Source organism: Puma concolor, chromosome B4, assembly GCF_028749965.1.
Source record: "Puma concolor isolate L17-30 chromosome B4, mPumCon1.1.hap2, whole genome shotgun sequence".
In the NCBI taxonomy this organism is placed as follows: domain Eukaryota; kingdom Metazoa; phylum Chordata; class Mammalia; order Carnivora; family Felidae; genus Puma; species Puma concolor.
The window spans coordinates 130,923,938-130,947,396 of NC_141673.1; the positions used below are offsets into that span (position 1 = coordinate 130,923,938).

The 23,459-nt window shown below is 46.5% G+C and overlaps 1 long non-coding RNA gene and 1 pseudogene across 4 annotated transcripts in view; one reads left to right on the top strand and one right to left on the bottom strand.

Annotated features, from left to right (window-relative positions):
* The window catches only part of LOC147579508 (uncharacterized), a 91,607-nt gene that overhangs the window by 2,533 nt on the left and 65,615 nt on the right, over window positions 1–23,459 (bottom strand). For 2 of the 4 annotated variants that reach the window (XR_015254022.1, XR_015254023.1), the window contains exons 2-4: window positions 7,374–7,481; window positions 4,018–4,148; window positions 1,848–3,121 (exon numbers count right to left, since the gene is read on the bottom strand). This is a non-coding gene — a long non-coding RNA (uncharacterized LOC147579508). Of the gene's footprint in view, window positions 1–1,847; window positions 3,122–4,017; window positions 4,149–7,373; window positions 7,482–12,743; window positions 14,168–23,459 lie in introns of those variants that run through there. The other 2 variants (XR_015254024.1, XR_015254021.1) reach the window with 2 other exon arrangements.
* LOC112868057 (U2 spliceosomal RNA) lies at window positions 18,966–19,106 on the top strand (annotated as a pseudogene).

Sequence of the window (23,459 nt, forward strand, 5' to 3'; positions counted from 1 at the left end):
GATGCTGCAATTTTTGTTACCTTCTGACACATTAAGCATTCATCAGTTTTTTTTCCCAGATAAAATTCATATACCATAGGGGTGCCTGGGTGGCTCGGTTGGTTGAACATCTGACTTTGGCTCGGGTCATGATCTTGCGGTCTGTGAGTTTGAGCCCCGTGTCGGGCTCTCTGCTGACAGCTCAGAGCCTGGAGCCTGCTTCCTTCCCTCTCTCTCTCTCTGCACCTCCCCTGCTTGCATTCTCTCTCTCTCAAAAATAAACATTAACAAAAATTCATATACTATAAAACTAACCATTTTATTTATTTTTTTTTTGAATTTTTTTTTCCAACGTTTTTTATTTATTTTTGGGACAGAGAGAGACAGAGCATGAACGGGGGAGGGGCAGAGAGAGAGGGAGACACAGAATCGGAAACAGGCTCCAGGCTCCGAGCCATCAGCCCAGAGCCTGACGCGGGGCTCGAACTCACGGACCGCGAGATCGTGACCTGGCTGAAGTCGGACACTTAACCGACTGCGCCACCCAGGCGCCCCAAAAACTAACCATTTTAAAGTGTACAATTCAGTGAGTGTTAGTATATTCACGAAGTCATACAACCATCACTACCTAATTCCAGAAAATTTTCGTCACTCCAAAAAGACACCCTGTACCCATTAGCAGTCACACCCGTTACTGCTCCCTGACCCAACCTAGGTAACCACTAATACCTCTGTTTCCACGCATTCGCCTGTTCTGGATATTTCTTTTTTTTTTTTTTTTCCAACGTTTTTATTTATTTTTGGGACAGAGAGAGACAGAGCATGAACGGGGGAGGGGCAGAGAGAGAGGGAGACACAGAATTGGAAACAGGCTCCAGGCTCCGAGCCATCAGCCCAGAGCCTGACGCGGGGCTCTAACTCACGGACCGCGAGATCGTGACCTGGCTGAAGTCGGCCGCTTAACCGACTGCGCCACCCAGGCGCCCCTGTTCTGGATATTTCAAATAAACGGAGTCATCCATGGTGACTAGACTTATTGGGGTAGTCATTTCAGAACATATGCAAAGAGTGTGTCACTCACTATGTTATACACCTGAAATGAACAACATTGCATAAAAAATCAGAAAAGGGCACCTGGCTGGCTCAGTCAGAAGAGCATACGGCTCTTGATCTCTGAGTCGTGAGTTTGAGCCCTGCACTGGGTGCAGAGATAACTTAAAAAACAAATAACTTTTTAAAAAGAAGAGAAAATGCAATTTGTAAGTGATAAATGCTTTTCAATCTTTTTTTTTTTTTTTAATGGAATTATCCAAGAGGTAGCTTTTGTGACACATGGCTTCTTTCACTTGGTATAGTGTTTTGATGGTTTATCCACATTGTAGCGTGTATCAGTGTTATCATTGCTGCTTTTTGCCAAATAACATTCGATTGCATGGCCGTACCACATTTTGTTTATCCTTTCATTAGCCAATGGTGATACCTAAGCTGTTTCCATCTTTTGGCTCTCGTGACTAAATCGGCAACGAACACCGGTATACACGTCTTGTACAGATGCGTGTTGTTAATTCCCTGGGTGTATATGCAATCAGGAGTGGAACTGCTGGGCCAGATAGTAACTCCATGTTTAACTTTCAAGGAACCACCAGTTTTCCAAGGGGTCCACACCCTTTAACCTCCCCGCCAGCAACACACGAGGGCTCTGGGTTCTCCACAGGCTTGCTAACCCGTGTTAACACCCCTTCTTAGAACTGACACGGCACGGGTGTTAAGGAGGCCCGAGACCTACTTTTATTTTTTTTTTCAACATACTTAATCCTTTTTGTAATTTTTCTGCAGATGAAATATAAATAAGAGATTCTCTGTAATAATAAGGATACAAAAGCTGACATTTATTAGATTCTTAACTCTGGACGGGCTCCTGTAGTACTGTGTGTTTTATTGCTTTGAATATTTGCAGAAAACCCTGAGTTTCCAACCTACTGTAGAGATGCAGACGAGGTACAGAAGTTACCTGATGAGCATTATTACAACACTGCCCCAAAGCCAAAATTCTTAATCATCCACTGTGACATCCAAGACCCCGCCTCTCCTTGGGGCGCCTGGGGGGCTCGGTCAGTTGAGCGTCTGACTCCTGGTTTCGGCTCAGGTCATGATCTCATGGTTCGTGAGTTCGAGCCCTGCATCAGGTTCTGTGCTGATGGTGTGGAGCCTGCTTGGGATTCTCTCTCTGCCTGTCTCTCTGCCCCTCCCCTGCTCATTCTCTCTCTCAAAAAATAAAAAATAATAATTTGTAAATCCGCCTCTCCCTTCTGCTGAATTGTTCTGGCTGTTCACCCAAAGAACAGTTTCAATAAGCCACCGTGTGTCATCCATATATTTTCCCACTGGAAAAAAAAAATAGTCTTTCTTGAGATGATTTTTCACAAGTCAGCCAGGTACAATTTATCATACTCTGAATGCTAACAAATTCTGGGGATGCAAAACCTATAGCATACATATAAATAATTTGACTCAGCAGTGTAAACATTAATTCAATGCTTTTTTTTTTTTTTTTTTTTTAAATGAACAACCTAGTTTCTCTGAGTTGTTGTGATACTTCTCTCCTTCTGGGTTTTTTATTAGCTCACTGGTGCCAATAGAAATGGGTTCGAAAACTGATTAGCCCCGAGGAAGATTCTGTAATCAAATAAATCTGAAGTAAGGCATGCTTTCAATTTTGTTTAGAGGGGAGATATTTTTCCCCACTATGCTTTGTTTCCCAAAGAAAGCTTCGTATCTTTTGTGTTCGAAAACACGTCCGCTTCTGTGATTTCAAAGGACAGGAGAACAAATTCTGTTTGTAACTGGCCAATTTCAGCTCCTGAGAAAGACTGTGGAGGAAGTGTATGTGAATAAGATCTGAATAGAGCATATTATTAGATCTCAAAGAGAATCAATAGAATCTAATGTAGTTTTCCTTGCATTGCATCAATAAAGCAAGGTTGTTAGGAAGGCATTACAATCTTGTCTTCTCTCGTTGGTTTGAAAGCTTGTCTTTTCTGTTGTGGTGGTTGATTTGCCCCCGGGTCGTCTGTCCCGAGGAATAATTTGTTTGGTTTTGTAATGCATCATCTCTGCCAGCGTCACTGAAGGCTCAGAACACCTAGGGAGATAAATAGATGTTATTTTTATTATCTGTGCTTTATAAATACATTTTAACTTGGAAAGATTACACGGTCGAAGACCCACATTCAGCTGCGTCAGAAGGCCGCACCACAAGAGTTCTACGCTGAGCCTTAATCTGCTTACAATCAGGCTGAACCTGGGGGGATCGCAGGCTCACCCCCCATTTCACTGCAGGTGAAATTTCTTTCCTCACGGCTGTGGCGGCTAGAAATCTGCAATCAAGGTGTGGGCAGAGCTGGTTCCTTCTGAGGCCGGGAGGGAAGGGTCGGTGGGGAAGGAAAATTCTGTTGTTTACACCACTCATCCTGTGGGGTCTTGTAAGGGCCTCCCCAGCAAACGACCACGACTGCAGGGCTGTCGCCGCCACGTTACTGATGATGAATCAGAGACCCCTGGTCTCCCGACAGCCCAGTGCCCCAGGGTTGTGCCTGCGAGGCTTACGGTGCTACAGCCCAGAGAGCACAGACATCCCAGCTGTCTGATGCTCCCGAGCCCCATGCTGAGCTTGGACACCATGGAGGAACAGAGGGAACCCGCGTCCCTCTCCTCTTTGGTCAGCAAATCTTAATGAAAGACTTGACACTTGGTCAACTGGTCGGAGGCTGAGGTGAGCTTTCTCTCTCCAGCGGCCTTGCCAGGAGAGTTTCTCCTGGGAAACCTTCACTCGTGTTCAGATTCCCAGCCCCTCTGTTCTGACATCCAGTGCTTTTGGGAAAGAGGGCCCCTTGGCTCTCGTAAAGCAGTCTGCTCTGTCCCCTTGGGAGGAGTCCCGCCTCTTCACTGGGATCCGATCTCGGGTCTCTGTCTCTGGAAGCGGCAGAGTCCCACTGACGTGGGGGCTGACAGACTATCCCACGGGGCTCCCGACGGTACCACTCAAAGGGCGGTCTGTGCAGGAGGCCCCGACAGGCTGGGTTACTGCTCCCCAAGATGAATACAGAAGGTGACAGTGAGCATTCAGCAGCATCCACACCAACTCAACAGCAATGCTCTGTCAGTGGGATCTAATAAAAACAAAAAAAGAAAGAAATGAGCTTGTATTTCATGTCTTTTTTATACAATAATTTCATTTTTCTCACCACACATCATCCCCTATTGCGAATAAGAAAACTTCACCACGGATAGTTTAAGAAGCTCAGCCCAGAGGTCTGCGTAAGCGACTGAGGAGGCATAAAGGTAATGGTGAGGCACAGAGAGCAGTTAAAGACTGAAGCCCTGACCTTCAACTTGATGGTACTTGGAGGTGGGGCCTTTGGGACGGAAATGAGGTTTAGATGAGGTCATGAGGGTGGGGCACCCACGATGGGATTAGTGTCCCTGTCAAAGGAAAAGCCACCAGATCTCTCGCTCTCTCTGCCAAGTGAGGACACAGTAAGGTGTCTGTCTGCAAGCCAGGAAAACTCTCACCAGGAACTGCATGGGCCAGCACCTTGACTGATCTGAGACTTCCGGCCTCCACAACTGTGAGAAGGAAGTGGCTTCTTCTGTCAGTGTGTGTTGTGACAGCCCCAACTGACCGAGACCCAGGCTCTGCTACTGACAGCCCAAGTCGCTGTGGCTCAGGCCGGCTCCTGCTGTCTGGGGCCACCTCCAGCGGTAGCGTGTCTTCTCTCGGGTCTTTATCAGAAACGGCCTGGGTTCCCAGGCCACGGCACGACAAAGCCACGTCCGAAGGACACAGCCCCGCCCATACAGGTGCTGTGTGTGAAGGCAGGTCCCAGGGCACATCACGCCCCAGTCCCTTCCTACTGCCTGATGGGGAGGCCACACCTCACCCTCATGCCCCCTCGTGTGAGGCCACCCGACAGATTTCTGTCTCCAGAAGGAAGGGCTGGCGGCTCAGGATCCCATAAAGCTGGTCCCACCTCAAGGCGAGGCTTCCTCCAGGAAGCTCATCGCCTCCTTCCTTGGCAACTAAAAGCTTCCTTTAAGCTCCATACTGCAATAGTTTCCTCCTCTTTGACAGAAATGGTAAGTTCCATTTTTCTACATTTGTAAAAAAAACTTGTATCAAGAAAAAGGCGATCTTGATATAACGCAATCTGCACAAGACTTATTTTTCTTGTTTTAGAAAAAAAGGTCCAGATGTTTTAACGTTGATGAACAGCCATCCCAACCTTTCACAACAGGCCTGAGCCTGCAGCTTTAGTCATTCGTTTCTCAATTATCTTGGGAGAAGTAGGTCAGGGAAGAAAGCAGGCCCAGGAGGCCGGAGGGTGCAGGAAAGAAAGACAGGAGATGGCCCTGCCATGAACTGAAGTGACCCTGGGCAGGTGCATGCACCCCACAAGGGCTGGGAGCGCTGTGACCCCATACTTCTGGATGCAGTTGCTTTCGACAGCGCCCCCGCCCTGTCCTTTAGGTGACCAGACGAGCAACCACGCGGCCTGGACCGAGCCTCGCCTCCGCCCCCTTCACTCTCCGGGCCGGCCTGGTGGGAGGAAAGCAGCCAGAAGATAAGCCGCAGAGAGAAAGGCAGGGGAGCAGTGGCTTCGGGCCCCTGCAGTTCTCTCAACAGGGTCTCTGTAGCGGGTCAGTGCACACAGCTGACACCCCGACCACTTCTCCTTCCTGCCCGGCAAGTAACTGTGTCAGCCTCCTACTCCTCCCACCCTTCTTCCTTCCTGCCCTGTGCTGGCTCCTGCTGCCTCGGTCCCCTCCCCTGCATCCCTGCACACTCCCCTGCCTCAGGCCCCCCCCCCCCCCCGTTCTCCTGCCACCCGCCCCCGATCCCGTGACAAAGCCTCGATATTTCCACAGCATTCACAGTGGACAGAGCATGTTCATCCGGTCCTAACAGATTCAGTGGCTTCTGAACAAAAGTCACCAGACCTGGGGTGCTGTGATTCCTACCCCCGCCTCCCCTACCTGCCCGGTGCCGCTGTAAGCAGAAAGCCTGCCCGCGGACAGTCGCTGGGGATGTCAGGACTTGATGTGCGCACATTACCTCCTGTGAGCCCGGCAAACCCCGTGAGGCAGGTGGTAGTTCCTTTTTTTTTTTTTTTTTTTTTAATTTAAAGAGAAAGAGGGAGAGAGGAACAGAGGGATGGGGAAAGAGAGAGAGAAACAGAGAGAGAGAGAGAGGGAGAATCCCAAGCAGACTCCATGCTCAGTACAGGAGCCCGACACAGGGCTCAATCCCCCGACCCTGGAATCACGACCTGAGCTGAAACCAAGAGTTGGACGAGCAACCGATTGAGCCACCCAGGCGCCCCTATAGCTCCTTTTTCATAAACATGAAAAGTGAGGCTCACTTAGGTACCTGGAGGCACAGTGGGTGCCCTGGTGTGGCAACTGGTCTTGAAAAGAAACTTGGTCACGTGCTGACTCCGGGGCGGTGCAGAGCCGGTAAAAGGCAGAGGTAGGCTCAGCCGTGCCCCCGTGCTGCGCTAAAGCCCCTCTCCTCCACTAGGCACCCCTGCTCTGGCCTGTGCCCTTCCCCTGCAGTGGTGTGGGCTCGAGGATACCCAAGCAGTTAGGGGACCTGGAATCTCGTCGGGGGGGGGGGGGAGAGCAGACTCAGAGCCTCTGCAATGGCCCAGCAGAAGGGGAGCAGACAGACCACGAGGACCAGCTCTCCACGAGGAAAGCACATCGGACGCGGCTGCTGGGTGCCTGGGGTGGTTCTGCCCCCTGGGAACTGTGGGGGCTGTTAGTTTGGACTGGGTTGGGTTAGACCAGTAATTTGGGTCTGGATGCTTGGCGGGGTCAAGGACGCTGGAGGTCAGCCCTGCCCCAAATGCCAACAGGGTCCCGTGAAAAATCACCGAGCCCCTTCAGCTGGCTGCTTCTTTCGCATTCGCTCCCTCACTGCTGTCTTGACACTGGCCCGGAGGACAATACCCAGTGCTTCTGGGGTCCACTGGCTGCTTTTAGGCTGCGGGAAGAGCAGGGCATTCAGAAACCCGTGACCGGGCCTCTCTGTGCTCAGGGCTTTTAATCTCCTTAATTGAAATTGATTGGTCTCTTGGGAGGTAGCTCTGCATTGGCCCTGAGCTTCAGCATGTGATCAACTTTTGCTTCTTTCTTTTAAAGACCAGTTGACACACCAGGGCATCTAATCTTATCCCAGAATCCCGGGCCCCTTTCCAGACGAGGAGCAAAACCAGAAACAAGCACACTTACAAAAACAGCTCAGGAAATAAAAGCGCCTGATAAAAATAAGGGGAGAATATTCTTGTCCCATTGTGGCTGAGCGTTATACAAAAGGCCAGTCAAAACCCCATTACCAAGGAAAGATGTAATCGCACGGGGAAGGAGCCATGGCGGGCGGGGGCGGCTTGCCTTCTGAAGCTCACGAGATAAACAGGCCGGGCTGGAGCGTATCTAAGAACCAGCTGCAAAATAGATAAATGGGAAGAAAAGTGAAAGCCCTTCTTAAGTTAAAAGAAAACCAAACATTGAGAGAATTGTTTGAGCATCCAGACTTGCATTCATCCCGACGTGCAACAGTCACCCCAAAGTGGCTGGGGCTGGTTTACAAACTGGTTTGGCAGGTCATAGCTCTTGGCGAAGCCTTTGATAGGGCCCCTTACTGACCAGGCTGATCGCATAGCCTGGAAATATCCCCCTGGGGGCTCTCCTGTGCCTCCTGTGGGTCATTTCACCAACTGGACGCTAGGCTTGAAAGAGGCCGTGTTGAGGAGGCTCGGGCCACTCCATGGCTCGCAAGCCCTCGGCTCTGTCCCTGCAATAGTGGCATGGAGTGGCAGCAGACACAAGAAGTACCTCAGAGGTAAGGGAACCAGCAGTGACAAGTAATCATTATAAGTAACAAACTCATGCTAAGAACATCTTGCTGCCTGGCCTTGTAAAGATAAGGTTTAAGGGGATCAGGATATGTTAGCCCAAAACATACTACCTTGGCAGAAGGATTATTTTAAGCTGAAGGCATCTGAGACTCAACAAAATGCAGGAAGAATTCTCTTCCCTCCTCTTTTCCACCTAAAAGCAGGACATCAACTTCCCTTTGTGAAAGTGTCTCCATCTCCCACACTAGGAAGAAAGTGACTCTTGCCACCAAGACAGTCCTCACTAAGATGAGTCTGTGTAAACAGACCTTACTAAAAAAAACCTTCATCTTCCCATACGTAGCCTAGTCATTTCATAGCATGTGGTTCCTCAAAGCACAAACCTCCTTTCCTTTGAAAGAGATGGTGTACAAGCCCCCAAGTCAAGTCTAATGACCCGAGTTTCACTTCTTTTTCTGTGAGCTCCTGTCCAAGTAAGATATTAATACAATTTGTATTCCTTTTCTCCTGTTTGTCTGTTTTTTGCTGGCCACATTTGCAGGCCTCCAGGCACTGAACCTAAGAGGGTAGAAGCAAAGTTTTTCCTCCCCGACAATGTCAAGACATCCCGATTTAAAAAGCAGAGATCTAGCTTGTTTGCTGGAGAAGCTCCATTTTCAAATAAATTCAAGTTGGAAGTGGCCCTTTGTCTCCCCTTTCCCTAGATGCAGGAATGGGACTTAAGGATCAAGGAGGGGTGAGCTCTATAAAAATGAAAGCCGAGTCTGTCCCAGTCGTCACGGAACTAGTGTCTACGGGTGCCGCCTACCACATAGCAGGCACTCAACCCATCAGTGGAAGAATGGATACTGGCTGAAATTTCCAAAAATGGGATTGGAGCAAATGCATAGTGTGGAAGGTAAAACTGTAGTTTATTGAATATGGGCTCCCATATTCAATAGAAGAATTGGCAATAGGAGAGGTCACTTCTTGGCAGTCGTGACGGTGTCTTCGAGTGGGGCAGGTGAAGTCAGTATATTCCCCATTTAAGGTGAGCGTTTCAGTGTCCAGTGGATTAGGATTGAATAAGGCTCATGACAGAAAAGTTCAGGATCGTGGGCACGGCAAGGTGTGTTCACAGTCATTCACTGCTATCTTTCGAAGCGAAGCCGGTTTAAGCGGGTTTGGGGAAGTTCCTCAAGCAATAGTTGGTTGCAACTTTTATCTTCCTGGGCGAGCGTTTCTAGAACAGTAAAATGATATTGGCGAAGACAGTGGAATCAAGTCTTTAGTGAAGACTGCACAGTAGTGTACGTCGTAGCCACGTTGATGTAGATGTAAGCAAACTATGTGGGAGCTGGTCTCAGTCCTCAAGCTGAAGACGTAGATAAACCATCCTCCTTCCATAGTATGACATAAACAGACAAGTAAGCCCTGTTTGTTCAGAGGCCCTGAGATAGGTGTGGTGGCTAATTTCTGGCTATCGAGGGCTGACCCACCCAAGGGAGAGGTAATTCGCGTGTGTCTTCGACCTTGATATCCGCTGAAATAGCCCTGAGAGAGGACCAGCTACAGGACTGGAAGAGCCCAGTGCGAAACGCAAATGCAGAGCCCCTTGTTCAGAAACGACGAATGTCAAAGAGTTTGACAGCTCCTCACAAAGCTAAATGTAGAATTCCCACACGACCCAGCAATACTACCCAAAGAACTGAAAATGGGGACTCGAACACGTATCTGCACACCCACGCTCAAGGCAACATTATTCGCAAAAGCCGAAAAGTGGAAACAAGCCAAGTGTCCATCAAGAGAGGAACGGATCAACAAAACGTGGTGTGCATACATATGACTCATCCATAAATAGGAATAAAGTTCGGGGTGCCAGTCAGTTAAGTGTGCAACTCTTGATTTCGGCTCAGATCAGGATCTCACAGTTTGAGAGTTTGAGAACTGAGTTAGGCTCTGTGCGGACAGCATGGAGTCTGCTTGAGATTCCCACCCCCACCCCCGCCTCTCCCCCCCTCTAGCCCCTCTCCCTCTCTCAAAAATAAATAATTTTTTTTAATAAATAATTTTTTTTAAAAAGGAGTAAAGTTTTGACACAGACTACAACATGGATGAACCCTTAAAACATTATATTAAGAGAAATAACCTGACACAAAAGAACAAATATTGTCTGATTCCACTTACATGAAATATCCAGAACAGGCAAATCCACAGAGACAGAAATCACATGAGAGGTAATCAGGGGCTGAAGGGAGAGGGGAATGAAGGGTTATTACTTAATGGTTTTAGAGTTTATCTGGGTGAAGAAAAACCTTTGGAAATAGATAGCGGGGGTAGTTGCACAATATTGTGAATGTAATTAATGCCACTGGATTGCACACTTTAAAATAGCCAATGTGTGTACACACACACACACACACACACACAGGAATATTACTCAGCCATGAGAAAGAACAAAATCCTGACATTTGCAACATGGATGGATCTAGAAAGTATGATGCTGAGACACCTGGGTGACTCAGTGATTTAGGTGTCCGGCTTCAGATCAGGTTATGATATCACAGTTCATGGGTTCAAGCCCCGTGTTGGACTCTGTGTGATAGCTCGGAGCCTGGAGCCTGGTTCAGATTCTGTGCCTCCCTCTCTCTCTCTGCCCCTCCCCTGCTCACGCTCTCTCTCTCTCTTAAAAATAAACATTAAAAAAAAAAAAAAAGGAAGAGGATATGATGCTAAGTTAAATAAGTCAGTCAGAGAAAGACAAATACCATATGATTTCACTCATATGTGGAATTTAAGCAACAAAACAAATGGGGGCGCCTGCGTGGCTCAGTCAGTTAAGCGTGGACTCTTGATTTCAACTCAGGTCATGGTCTCATAGTTGTGAGATCGAGCCCTGCATCAGGCTCTGCACAGTGTGGGATTCTCTCTCTCTCTGCTGCTCCCCTGCTTGCACTCCCTCTCAAAATAAATAAACATATAAAAAAAAGACACAAAGAAAAAATGACACAAACACATAGCGCACCTATTAAATATAGAGAACAGACTGGTGGTTACCAGTGGAGATATGTGTGGCGGGGGGGGGGGGGGGGGGGGGATGGGTGAAACAGATGAAGGGGATTAAGAGTACACTTTCCACGATGAGCACCGGGTAGTGTATGGAAGTGTTGAATCACTATATTGCACACCTGAAACTAACATAACACAGTATGTTAGCTCTACTGGAATTTTTTTAAATGGCAAATTTTATGGTACGTTTCATTTTTAATTACGGCATAATGCTATGTTATATACATTTTACAAGAGAAAATTTATTGGGGCACCTGGCTGGCTCAGTTGGAGGAACACGCAAGTCTTGATCTTGGGCTGGTTGAGTTCAAGCCCCAAGTTGGGTGTAGAGATAACGTAAAAATTAAATCTTAAAACAAAACTGATTAAATGAGAAAAATTAAGAAATTCAACAAGGCAGCAACAGAGCATTAATCAAGGGCAGGACCCCTCCGTGCACAGGGTTGTGTGAAGCCAGGCCTGCTTGTGACGACAGAGACCGTCCAGTTTAGGTGGCGTGCCCCATTCTAGAGACCAGGAGTGCTACATCTGGGTCACAGAAGACTTGCTGAAACTGCCCGGTGTCCAGAATCCACTCAGTGTTCAACACGGCTGGTAAAAATCGAGAGCCCTCCTTTCCCCACTGCTACCCGTGCTCTCCCTGGCCTTCTAAAGGTTAAGCACAAGATCTAGGTTCAAAGCTCAGGAGACTTTGCAATGTCAGCCCCGGAGGTGACAATGTTTATGGGATGTTTTTCTCCCCATCAGTTGCGTTACTTTAACCGGCTGGTACTGTTTGCGGGGCAGACATATGTAGCCGGGGGGCAGAGGGAGCAGGAATCTGAGTCCCTTGGCTGATAATTAGGGGAGCAGTCAGTACCCACACTTCCTCACCTGGCATTCACTGAGCACGCTCCCTCCCATTTCTTCTGTTCTTCCCTTGCTACAAACTGTCTCCCTTACCTCTCTGGGACTTCCTTTCACTCCCTAGTGTGCTTGGCGACTGGTAGGTGGCACTTACTGGAGTCTTCAAGCAGGGCACAGAGGGGATGGAGATGGGAGGTTACAGACCAACCCATGTAGCCAAGAAGGATCTCGGGCCTTGTTGTCCAATCCAATCCGAGGCTACAAACCGCATACGTGAGCGGCGACAGAAAGGTGAGCCAGGCGTGGCTCTGCCCCAAGAAACCTAATGAAAGACAGATGGCTCACCACCTTTGCCACACATGCCTTAGATATCGAGCCCTTGATCTGGGGTTTACTGAGCAGAAAGAACGCCCTTCTTTTGAGCCAAGCCAAACATGGGCACTCACAAGGTGAGCTTCCTGAGCCCTGAAGCCATCTCTTGTAATACCTGCTCACTGGTGGCCTTAAGCTCTTCTGCCTCTGAGTGGCCACTCGCCAGGAGGGTGGGGACTCTGCCTCCTGGCAAAGGACAGGCCCCAAACAAGACATTTCACATTCAAGTCATAAATAGTTGTTGGCTCTGACCCTGCCTGCCACTGTAGGATAACCCAGCCACCACAAAGGCCTCTCATCCTTTCTGGGACATCTCGTGGGTATCTGTGTGTCCTCTCACAGCCAGATGGCATGCACTACCTTCTCCAACCCGAACTCTGCTTCCCTATAAGGATAGGTGCTACCCCAACCTCTGAAGGCCTGAAGGCCCCAGCAAGGTGCCTCACCCTAGTCCTGTCTCCTGGCCACATGTCTACAGGCAAGCAGGAGCTGCTTTGTAATACCCAGGACATTGACACGGCCCACCTGTCTCTCTTCACATTCTCCCTCAAGAAGAGAGAGCCCGATATCATCATCACCTACCCGCGTCAGTGCTGGGCCGCCGTGTGGGTTTCCAAGCACCCTAAATTCTCCGAGGAGTGTCCAGGAGGATGATGTGAGGCCCTGCTGTGCTGAAAATTGCCCTTCAGGGTTGGTGCTAGGCCTAGGACCCGCCCCACCAGCCCCACAGGCAGATCCACATGAGGCCTGAATCCTGGAGACTTTGGAGTTTGGTCTGCAGTTCTTGACATATAGTGTAGGGTCAGGAGTGTCACAGCAGGGGAAGAGCAATACATTTCAAGTCTCCCTTGCCTTCTCCTCTGAGAGAATACCTAAGTTTTAGCATCAGAGGGATGAGCCTGGTTTGGGAGATTAGAGCATAAAACTACACAATGTTCTAGTACCTTCATTGGGGGTTTTAGAGCCAAACCACTATTCTCTCCATCATATATTGAACAGACCTGCTTTTTCTAATATTTGTTTTTAAATCAAAAGACACTAACTGCCTTTGGAAAACGTTCTGAAACAGCCCCTCCAACAGAGGGGGACCTCCACCGCCATACCCTGCTTTCACAACCCCAGCACTACCATTCACAAGAGCCTTCCTTTACAAAAAACGTACCCTTAATAAATAGTAAGAGTTAACATTTACTGAACATGTTCTATGTGCCAGGCATGGTCACGTGATCTCATCTGATCCTTACAACAACCCTAATAGAGAAGTATTATTATTATCTCCTCCACTTTACAAATGAGGTATGTGTTCAGGGATATTAAGCGACTTCCCCAATTATCACAGAGCTTGTTTGTCGAGGGGCCAAGATGTTTATTTCTCTACATGCTGTCAGGGTCCACACCCCAGTTGTATTCAGAGGAACCATTCGGCAGGCTTCAAACATGGTAACAATGACAGCCAATATCTAAGTATCTATTACCTGCCAGATTCTTTATATATTCTCTTTCATTTCACCACTTGGCACGATACGTATTTATCCCCATTTTACAGATGAGGATCTTGCGGCTCAGAGACTGAGCAATATTGTGACCCTCTGGGGGAGTCACTGACAACCTGGGCTCTGGAGTCCCACTGCCGGGCTCTATTCTTTAACTCCCCTTACTTACTAGCTATGTGACCTCAGGCAAGTTTTGTTTTTTTTTTTTTAAAGTAGGCTCCATGCCCGGTATGGGTTCAAACTCATGTCCCTGAGATCAAGACCTGAGCTGAGATCAAGAGTCAGGTGCTGACCCAACCGAGCCACCCAGGCACCCCTGACCTCAGTCGAGTTATCTGATCTCTCTAAACCCTCATTTTGCCATCTGTACAATAAAACATCAGTAGTACTTATAGGATTACTACAAGCTAGTACACGTCAACTGTCCTCACTACATAGTCAGAAGTCAGCAAAGGCGATCTACTATTACTCCAAAGCCCATAGTTTTGTTTTGTCTTTTTTCCCACTAGACCGTTCTGTCTCCCAATTTGACTGAGAGATAGGAACACATCACGCATTAAAATAAACAAGATTCAGGGGCGCCTGGGTGGCGCAGTCGGTTGGCGTCCGACTTCAGCCAGGTCACGATCTCGCGGTCCAGGAGTTCGAGCCCCGCGTCAGGCTCTGGGCTGGTGGCTCAGGCCTGGAGCCTGTTTCCGTTTCTGTGTCTCCCTCTTTCTCTGCCCCTCCCCCGTTCATGCTCTGTCTCTCTCTGTCCCAAAAATAAATAAACGTTGAAAAAAAAATTTTTTTAAATAAACAAGATTCTTGGGGTGCCTGGGTGGCTCAGATAGTTAAGGGTCCAACTGTTGATTTCAGCTCAGGTCAAGATCTCAGGGTCATGAGATAAAGCCCCAAATTGGGCTCGCTCTCTCTCTGCCCCTCCCCTGCTCGCACTCATGGGAGCACTCTCGCGCAAAATAAACAAACATTTAAAAAGAATAAACAAGATTCTTTTACAGCAGAGATGCAAAATGCTTAGATCAAGGAAGAGAACGAAGACCCAAACACACCTATTTGACAGCTCTCCCGGAATATTCTCAGAGCAGTGGAGCCAATGAAATGAAGGCCCAGGCAAAGCAAGGCTCATTTAAACCTCTCCTTTTTCCACCTCATCTTCTTCCTTTCCTTCCTCACCAGGTTCTGAAGGGTAAATTCATCTTTTTTGGTCTTGGAAGGGCAAATCTGCTATAAATACCCACACTCATTGCAGCTTTATAGGTTACTTCCTTGTTTGGTATAGGGAGAAGGGTCTAGAAGTCAAAGTCTGAAGATACGGAGATTTCTCACCCAGCTTTCATCTACGTGACCAGGCACAAGTGCGCTAATCCCGGAGTTTCAATTTCATCACCTGTGGAGAATAACAAATGTAAGGATCAAATTAATAATGTGTGTGAAGATGTAAGATGTATTGCAAACTGTAAATCCCTCTGCATGGGACAAATTGTGTGCTTTTCACCAGCTGACGGGACTCGTGGGTCTTGGCTTTTCCAGCGATCACACTCAGGAGAGATGACTGCAAGCTTCCCGAAGCTATTCGCTAAAAAGCTATCCAGAATGCCGCCTTCCTTGGGCAGGCTGGGGTTAGGGGAAGGCGGCAGTGAGACGCTCCCTGCTGACTAAGTGTTTAAAAGCAGCAGAGTGTGGGAAGGAGAGAACTAAATGGGGCATCGCAGAGGATGGGGGTGGGGGGAAGAACCCTACTAAATAATTCGTTTAGAACAGGGGCACCTGGATGGTTCAGGTCATCGCGCGGTTCGTGAATTCCAGCCCCATGTCGGGCTCTGTACTGACAGCTCAGAGCCTGGACCCTGCTTGGGATTCTGTGTCTCCCTCTATCCGCTCCTTCCGAGCTCTCTCTCTCTCTCTCAAAAAAATAAATAAAAACAACCTCAAAACACAGCCCAGTGTGCTCTGGGGTTAGATTCCAGAACAAGTTGGGTACCACACTGAGTCTGAAACAAACTTCTCAGTCTTAGGAACTAGATCCTACTTTGGGGAGACTGGAGAGCTCGTTTAAAATGGATTCAGTGACAACATTTGTTTTTTGACACATTATCTCCGATCTTAGGTGAAGGGTGAGGGCCAAAGACACATATGGCTGTGAAAATGCCCCAATAAGCCTCCTCCGGAGCTGCAAGCAGGGGCTTCGGAGCAGAAAAACCTGGCACTTAGCACCTCCTCCCGGGAGCCACAGCCTCAGCCAACAGAGCTACCGCCAATGGCGGATCAGCCGGGTTGTTTGGGCTCCCGGTTCACACCGCGTGCCTACACGGCAGTGGAGCCGTGGGCGGAGAAGCTTGTATGCGAGAGCCGCTCTTGCCGCCACGGCCGGAGGGACAGTGCTGCCAGGACAGGCCCAAGGACACAAAAAAGGACAGAACGACCCAGGGGGGAGCAGAAAGAGGACGCGATGCTCCAGGACCCCGAAAGGGTCAACCTCAGGCCCGCTTGCGGCCGCGCGTTCCGCCGACGTCTTTGCGACGAGCATCTTCGCAGCCGGCTCGGCCGTAAAGCAAACGTGCCGTAAAAGACAGTCACCGAAAATCGAACGGGTCTTTCGTTCAAAAGAACTTCATGAAACATGAACCTGTGTAACAAAATTAAGAAGACTTCATTGCAAAATACAAAATATTTGAACACATTTAACATGTGTGTAGATTCACGCCAGTCCTGGGCAAATAACGGATTTTATTTTGTGGACTGTACCTAAGCACTTGCCTTCGAAGTCTTTCCTTCAAACTATTATATTTGGGTTTTTTGGTTTTCTTTTTTTTTCTCTTTTCGTTTTCTTTCTCTCCTTCCTTCTTTTCTTGCTTGCTTTCTTCTCTCTCTCGGTTTTTTTTTTTTTTTTTTTTTTTTTTTTTTTTTTTGGTATGTTGATTCGTTTCCCAGTTTGTCGGCACACTGTTTTCTTTTGCTAAAATGTCTTTCTTCATTAAGAGCAGTATCGGTTTCCAAATACTAGAATGCATGTTTGTACCTGAGCTTTGGATTGCATTGTGAAAGCCTCTACGCTGGTGTTTGTTCTCGGCATATTGTCACACGTCCACTGATAACTGGTCCAAAGTTCTATGGGAAATGTGGGTTCAAAACTTCACAGCACTGTATAGACCCTTATGAGGGCTAAGATTTATATACCATAAAAACGGGAGTACTGCGTCAATGAAGAAATAAAACCAGTTGATGAAACCAACAAACTATAAAACCAGGTGGTTTTTTTTTGTCTTTTACAGAAAAACTGACTTACAGTCAATTAGTTATACAGCAAAAATGTTTGCAACAAAGATCCTTATGAGGAAACTACCTAGAACCACCAAAGGCCTCCCACACCATACCTTTCCACAAAGTCACCATCATGCTCCTCTCAAAAACTCAGGAACACAAACAGTCCATGAAAATGGTCACCAACCCAGCTGTCAGACTGGTTAAGTACATTAGACTCTGCACCTGGAACACTGATCTACTCTCCCTCTGGAAGGCACCGAAGAGGAAAAGGAAGCCTGTACAATCCCTTAAGTTACACATGTCAGCCAGTCATACAGAGCAAACACACTCCTGGCCTGAATCTTAAAGGCAAAACGAAGCGCGCAATTCTTACCAGCCTATCCGTGTAAATGGCCACTAGCAAGCCAAAGTTTTCAGGCACCATGGACTAGCTCTCATAGCCTGCTGTTACTACATTATCATTGCCATAGCCTTGAGCACCTACAGAGAACTGCATACAGTTAAGGCTTGGGATCCTACCCCAAGCCGTACTTAGGGAAGGTGCAAAAACCAGAAAGCTACAGAGCTCTTCTTAAATAAGCAGGTGATCAATATCTTTCAACGTCCAGAATTGAACTCCATGGAATAGGTCCCAACTTCCAGCATTTCTGATCTCTGGGTAACAATACCTTCCACCTTTTTGCTCTCCCAGCCCTTCCAACAGCTTTAAGACTTAATTCTCTGTGTTAAATCCCTCTTTGCTTGAAATACCTAAAGTGATTTCTGGTTTTTCTGGCCATACGTACTGGTGAATCTTCGATATTTTTTTTCTTTTGTACATTTTTTCTTTTGGATATTTGTGTCAATACCCAAGTTTTCGTGTTTGGGTCCCTGTGCTTTGTCCATGGAGTGATTCTTCAAAAAGATCTTTGCGTGTTTACTTTGGTGGCTGTCAATATTTCTACGACCTTCTCAACGTTGGCAAAATTTGATGATGGTCCCTAATCGGGCTTCTATGCTTTTAGACCCCGTTACATTAAACAGCAAAACAACCTTAAAACCCTGAGCGGACCCAATCCCTTCCTCTGGGAACACCTCCAGGTTGCAGGGAACCTTTTGTTCCACTGGGTCATTAACAAAAAGGTCTGCCACAGCAGGACTCTGCCCCTGTTGATGGGAGCTATGCATAACTAATGAAGAGGAAAATTGCTAGCAAAACAGGCTGATCAGTCTCAACATGTTTCTAATAACTTCTACATTTTCTGATCTTCATTTCCCTATATATCTTCTTTCCTTCCTAAATGAATACTACAAATCCTCTTCGGCTCACTAATATTTTCCAGCCTGTATTTTCTCTTCCTGTCTTTCCCATCTTATGGTACTTTGTTTTGTAGAGGATTTTCCCAGGTTCTTGGTCACATTGTACACATTTTAAACGCCAGTTTCCCTGGTCTCTAGTTGTGGACGTTAAGATGTCATAGATACCCAGTAACCTGGAAGATTAAAGAGCAGACTTTATCGGGGCACCTAGGTGGCTCAGTCGGTTGAGCATCTGGCTCTTGATTTCAGCTCAGGTCATGACCCCACGGTCATGGGATCGAGCCCCATGTTGGGCTCTGTGCTGAGCATGAAGCCTGCTTAAGATTCTCTCTCTCTCTCTCTCTCTCTCTCTCTCTCTCTCTCTCTCCCCCCCACCCTCTCCTCCTCCCACACCTCTCTCTCTCAAATTAAAAAAATAAATAAATAAAAATTTTTTAAAAAGAGTAGACTTTGTCTGTAGTACTGAAAATACCCCAAGTGATAGGTACTAGATTTGTTTCACATCCTTCCGTAACGTTTGGAGGAGTTTATTACTTGTCCAAAGTCCCAGAGATTGTAGGAGACAGAGTCAGGATTTGAACCCAGATCTTTCTGATGGCACAGCGACTAGCATCATTCAGAGGTGGAGCCTCTAATAGTGACAAGGGGAGCCCGCAAAGTCTTCCCAGAGGCAGGAGTAAATGCCAAAGAACTGTAGAAAGCCAAGAGAAACATAAACAAAAGCACTCAATTTTAAAATCCAGCAATCACTTCTTGGCCTTTTGGCTAAGATCAAGTGTGGTATCTGTTGTCATCAGTTTAAAATCCAGCACAATTCTATCTCTACTCTGTCAGTATGAGGTACCTCTTGGATGAAGATTTCATTAAGTGTTTCTTAGCAACTCTAGAAGCACTATCATGAAACCAGCCGGTTCAGAAGTGTCTCTCAGAGTCCATGTCTCCTGCATCACACATACATGTGGGATACAGTCCTATGAATGAGGAAAAAGGTGTGACAGGACACAAAGAGAAGTGAGAGCCAATAGGATGATAGGACACTGGGAGATAATTAGTTCCACTTTTATATACCCCTTGCTATAACAAGCATGTATTACTTTAGCATTTGAAAGGCATCAAATAAAAAAAAGTTTAAGGTCACCTGGGTGGCTCAGCTTCAGACTCTTGACTTCGGCTCAGGTCGTGATCTCATGGTTGGGGAGTTCAAACCCCGCATCGGGCTCTGCGCTGTCAGCGCAAGCCTGCTTGGGATTGTCTCCCTCTCTCTCTCTCCGCCCCTTCCCTGCTTGCTTTCTATCTCTCTCTCAAAATAAGTAAAAAAATAAACTTAAAAATTTAAGAGCTTGTGTCAAATACTATGCATTTCTCAAAACCCACTTAATTTTCTCCTTCCTGTAGACACGAGAGAACTACATTTCCCAGCCTCCCGGGCACTTAGGGTGGGGTGATGTAACTGGGTTCTGCCTGAACGGATGTGGGCAGAAGTGATATATAGCATTTCCATATCATAATATTCCCTAGGTCATCAACCACACTCACATTTCCTCTTCCATGGCAAACTTGGAGGACATATGTTTAAGATGACACCATGGCAAGATAAATGAAGCCTAGATCCCTGAGTCAATTATTGGAGGAGAGCCATTGGACCTCCATTAAACAACGACCTATTCTATTAAACCACTAAGATCTGTGGTCTGCTTGTTACCGCACCGCTCCCTGCCTATCCTGACTAATAACATGCTCCTCCACGCCAGGAATTTTCAGTGACCCGTGAAGTTCTGAGAGAGCCCCTTAGCTACTTCACACGTAGAAAGAGGCTTTCTGTGCTTTTGCTAACTGGATTTTTCCAGATTCTAAGTCTGTGTGGGGACATATTTCTGAATATAGTCCCTTTCTCTTCTTCAACCTCCGAATTACCTCCTCCTTCTCACTTTGTTGCGGTGTGTTTGTTCCAACGGGAAATAAATCAAGGGCTTATCGGAAAGGAAATAGTACACGCACTTTACATTCTTGTTTAAACAAGACCTGAAAGGGAAGGAAATTGTATGACATTTTCTTCTCCTCGGGGACCAGTCTGCATTTTACTACCCTAATATTTACTTATCGTTATAGTAAAACCTTAGATAAACCATCAGGGGCTGAGCTCTTCTAGACTGACAAATGTTTCAAAGAACTAAAGTTTATACATTTAGGCGATAAAGTGCTGTTGACTTTTAGATGTTTTGAAGAAAATATTTATGAAGCATATTAAACGAAGGATGGTGACATGTTCTACCTTTTCCAGGAGGTTCAGGATTAACCCAAGCTCTGTGACTGTTCCACAGTTCCTTGAGAAACTTGTATATGTAGTTACCTCCGCCCAGAACAGTCCTTCCCTTCCTTTGTTTACTTAAATTCTCCTCATCTTTTGGATATCAGCTCAAAGACCATTCCCCTCAGGCACAATTATGTAAATTTACCAAAATTCATCCAACTATTCACTTAAAACAGCTGAATTTGTGGTGTGTAAATTATACCTCACTATAGCTATGTTTAAAAAGCCAACAATGTTGTCAAGGAGGTAAAGCATAAACCTCCCTTTTAACTGTGGGCTACAGAGTGACTTCCTTCCAAAGACTCCAGTATGGAAAGAGAAAGAGGGAAAAGAAGTACCCCAATGCTGGAGAAACCTGACAAGAACTACGTTGGCCAAGTGATCAAGGTCAACGTCAACAATTATCAGTCATGTCGACAGTATATACCCTTGATACGATGAGGTGAATATGGAACCTTCCCTCTGTGGTCTTCCTCCCAGACACCATAACCCTGGTCTAACCATGAGAAAAATCCCATGCATCCATGGAACTAGCTAGAACTCCTCAAAACTGTCAAGGTTATCAAAAACAAGAAAAGTCTAAGGAACTTTTACAACCAAGAGGAGCCTAAGCGAGATATGACAAAGGAACATGATGTGATACCCTGGATGGGATCCTGAGAGAGAAAAAGAGCATTAGGTACAAATTAAGGAAATGTCAATACAGCGTGGACTTTAGTTAATAACAATATATCAATATTGGTTCATGACATGTGACAAATGTACCACAGTCATGGAAGATGTTAATAATAGGGGAAACTGGATGCGGAACAGCTGAGAACTGTCTGTAGTATCTTCACGATTTCTCTGTAAATCTAAAACTGTTCTGAAAAATAAAGTTAACTTAATTCACATTAAAAAAAAATTCCCCAGCCCCCCGACCAGTTCAAGCCCCCTTACGGTACATTCATATAGCAATCTAGAAAATTAACTAAATGAATGAATGAATTTATCACCATATGTGATTAGGTTTGTGCATTTTGCTCACTGTTGTATCCTGGGAACAAGGTTAGGGGCTGGTTCTTGATAGGTGTCTAGTAATAAACATAAAGTAAGGAATATACATATGTAAGTTCTGGGGCATCTGGGTGGCTCAGGTGTTTAAGCATCCGACTTCGGGTCAGGTCACGATCTCACAGTTCATGAGCTCGAGCCCTGCATTGGGCTCTGTGCTGACAGCTCAGAGCCTGGAGCCTGCTTCGGATTCTGTGTCTCCCCCTCTCTCTGCCCTTCCCCTGCTCATGCTCTATCTCTCTCTCTCTTAAAAATAAATAAACATAAAAAAAAAAAAGCAAGTTCCGTGGCAATAGGATTTGTCTGTTTTGTTGTCTCCTGGATCCTCATCACCTGGAGAGCACCTGGCCCACTGTAGACACTCAGCAAGGACAACTCCCACCCCAGGGTGAGCCAAGGAATCTTCTCCCCAGTGGTTTGAGTTTGGGATAAAGATGCTTTAGTTCAGACTAATACAGTCTATTACGTGCTGATGGCAGTAACATTTGTCACCAGATGAACAGAAGCTTAGGGGATTGGTCTATAAAGAATCAAGCCAAGCACTTGGGAGGCTCAGTTGGTTAAGCATCTGTGTTTTGGTTTTTTAATTTACATCCAAGTTAGTCAGCATATAGTGTAATAATGATCTCAGGAGTAGAATCTAATGGTTCATCCCCTACATATAACACCCAGTGCTCATCCCAACAAGCGTCTTCCTTAATGCCTCTTCCCCATTTAGCCCATCCTCCTCCCACAATCCCTCCAGCAATCCTCAGTTTGTTCTCTATATCTAAGAGTCTCTTATGTTTTGTCTCCCCCTTGTTTTCATTTGCTTCCCTTCCCTTCTGTTCATTTGTTTTGTATCTCAAATTCCACATATGAGTGAAGTCATATATTTGTCTCTCTCTGCTGACTTATTTCACTTAGCATAACACGCTCTAGTTCCACCCACATGGTTGCAAATGGCAAGATTTCATCCTTTTTGATTGCCGAGTAATACTCCATTGTGTGTATGTATGTATGTGTGTGTGTATATATATATATATATATATATATATATATATATATATATCTCACATCTTCTTTATCCATTCATCCATTGATAGACATTTGGGTTCTTTCCATACTTTGGCTATTGTCAATAGTGCTGCTATAAACATGGGGGTGCATGTGTCCCTTCGAAACAGCACACCTGCATGCCTTGGATAAATACCTTGTAGTGCAATGGCTGGGTCGTTGGGTAGTTCTATTTTTAATTTTTTGAGGAACCTCCATACTGTTTTCCAGAGTGGTGACACCAGTTTGCATTCCCACCAGCAAAGGCATCTGACCCTTGATTTTGGGTTGGGTCATGATCTTTAGGTTCCTGCATCTAGGTGGGCGCTGCACTGCCAGATAGGAGCTTGCTTGGGATTCTCTCTCTCCCTCTTTCTCTGCTCCTCCCCCGCTCATGCTCTCTCTCAAAATAAATAAATTAATTAATTAATTAAAAAAAAAAAGAATTGGGGCACTTGGGTGGTTCAGTCTGTTAAGCGACCGACTTTGGCTCAGGTCATGATCTCACGGTTCATGAGTTCAAGCCCACATTGGGTTCTCTGCTGTCAGCACAGAGCCCATTTCAGATCCTCTATCCCACCCCCCTCTTGCTGCCCCTCCCCTGCTCACACTCTCTCTCTCAAAAATAAATAAACATTAAAAAAAAAATCAAGCCAAGACTCAGCATGAAGGAGAAGGAAAGACAAGAAAGAGAGCAAGAGGGCCACCAAGGTTCCTACCAGGGCTGTCCTTTCCAATTCCAGTAAATTCCTGGGCCACTGTGTCCCGGGAGACCCTCCTGTCATATACAGTCCAATAAGCCCTTACCATCAGATCTTGCTCCTTAGGGATAACTTCACC